Source organism: Sinocyclocheilus grahami, unplaced genomic scaffold (assembly GCF_001515645.1).
Source record: "Sinocyclocheilus grahami isolate Dianchi unplaced genomic scaffold, SAMN03320097.WGS_v1.1 scaffold2882.1, whole genome shotgun sequence".
Taxonomy (NCBI): Eukaryota; Metazoa; Chordata; class Actinopteri; order Cypriniformes; family Cyprinidae; genus Sinocyclocheilus; species Sinocyclocheilus grahami.
In genome coordinates, this window is record NW_015508057.1 from 27567 (window position 1) to 30120 (window position 2554).

A 2554-nucleotide genomic window follows, 5' to 3' on the forward strand; every position below is an offset into this window, starting at 1 on the left:
TTACATTTTTGGCTATATGTAGCTGTATTAACCTGAACTGACTGTTTTCTGTTTTGTATTTAATAAATTGATTTGAAATCCCTTTGACTACTTTACATTTTTGACAATACAGACATTAGTTATGTGGTGACTGCATCCATTTCAGATGTATAATAACTGTTTTTTTCCCAAAGACTTAAGTTATAGTAGCTGGAAAGTATTTCAAGTGAAACAGATGTATTGTTGTAGATTAATAGTGCCGGCCCTGTGTGGGCATAGTGAGGGCTTCCTGGGGGCTAAGTGAGGGCTGCCCGTGCAGGGCCAGCGCTAAGGGGCCAATGTTTTGCCAATGAGCAAATTCTCAGGGGCCCTGCACTGGCAGCCCGCTGGGGGCCCTAAGGCTAGCCCTAAGTGGACCCATAAAGGGCCAGTGCAGGCTTGTTTGCAGGGCTGTTTCTTGGTCAAGAAAACAAACAGTCACTGAGTGATGTCTGAAACAGTCAACTTAAGGCCCGTTCACACCAAGGACGATAACTAGAAAGATAACGATAAAGATATAGTTCTAAAAATTGTTCTCAATATTAAATAATAGAAGATTCCACACCACAGCTATAACGATAAAGGCACAGAGAAACGATATCGTTGGAATCACTTTCCGAACGTTTTGCATGAACTCCTCCTTTATTAGAGCTGTTTGCAGAATGTTTTTTTTTCATTATTAGGTAGACCTATGTTGGTTCCCTCAGTGGAAAACCCACCACAGAGATAGGTCCGTTTGTGGAATAAACCTTGTGTTTCAATGCTTAATTTAAACATCTAATCTAACCTTGTGTATGTAATCATATATAACAATAGGTTACTGTCGTAACCCCGGTTCTCTGAAACATCAAGTGGAGAGATCCACCTATGGGAAGGGCATCCGTACCTGACCTCTGCAGAAGCATCCAATTGCACCAAGTCTTGCTAGACAGACAGAAAAGCGTGCAGCCAATGCCAGGTAAGGCCCCACCCCCTTACCTGAGAGCATATAAGGCCTGCTCGCGACGCTATTCTCCAGTTGACATTCTTCTTCTCGCGACCTCTGAAACATGCAGTAACACACACAACAGAAGCAGCAACGTATGAATGACTTCTTTTTGTGAACATGATGGAACATCAACACATATATGAGATTCCCTCTCAGGATTCTGCCAGGGAAACTGTGGCAGTTGAAATGAACAATTTCTCAGAGTCAGATAATGGAGGGGTTTCACCTGAAGTCATCTATTTGAGAAGTACAGTCAAAGTGCATGTAAGACAAACACAGTGGCCGTGATTGTGACCGGTGCAGTCACAAAACATTGTTTCTAGTCTTCTACTGTGGTAGAGTCTTTAATAATCGTGTTAACGTCCATAGGTTACCTGGGGTTTCCTCAGCAAGTTCCTCTGACACGTCTTTTCCCTCTTTTGAACTGTCTTTTGACATTGAAAGGCAAAAATCAAAACCCCAAAATTATTATGATCAAAGTAGACACAACTCTTATCCATCTGGATGCAACATTAAAACAAGCAATTATGCTTTGTAGTTACAGAATGTAAATAAGTCTTATGAAACTATACATGCATATTCACTTATTTTTTTAGATGCAATAATGAAACGCAGGTGTTTCCCGAGGGTCACACATCAGTAAATATGTCTCTGTTTTTGTAGACACTCCCTTGTCACCATATGTTTGTTGCTTCAATAATAGTATAGTTTTTAATGTTTTTATTAGTCTTGCTAATAAATTACTTTGGTAAGACATAGAATGAGAATGGGAATGGATCAACAAATAAACAATTCAATCATGACCTTATCAGCAATTATATTCAATTAAATTCAAGTTTATTTGTATAGAGCTTTTCACAATACAAATCGTTGCAAAGCAACTTTACAGCAAATTAAGTTTCTACAATATTTAGTGGTAGCATATCAGTGGTGACTATCAGTTAATGTACATATGGCAGAAATGTACGGAAAAATCAAAGACGTAATCAAACAGATGATGAACACTATTAACAGCAATTATTATATGATGCAATCAAACCAATAGCAAAATGTGGTAGTTCTGTATGTTGTTTCAGGGTTGGCATCATCTGAGGTCCTCTGAGGGGTTGGCATTATCTCTTCTCAGGTGTTCTGGGTCCAGACTGAAGCTTGTGTAAATCCTAGAAACAGAGAAACAAATAGAGACCTAATTAGCATAGCTGCTGTTCCAACCAATCAAAATTTATTTGTTTAACCCAAGCTAAAGAATAATAATGCAGATTTGATCAGATATAACTGCAGTACAAGATTATGAGATGCATTATTTGAATGCTTGGCCAACGAGATGTGTCTTTAATCTAGATTTAAACAGAGAGAGTGTGTCTGAACCCCGAACATTATCAGGAAGGCTATTCCAGAGTTTGGGAGCCAAATGCGACTTGACGTGACTTGACAAATCCTTTTTTTTTTTTTTTTTAAAAAAAGTTTTATAACGTTTATGAACAAATGTGTCGTAGATTCTTCCTGTTTCTAAGATGGAAGAATGCTGTTTTTGTAACATGGGAAATA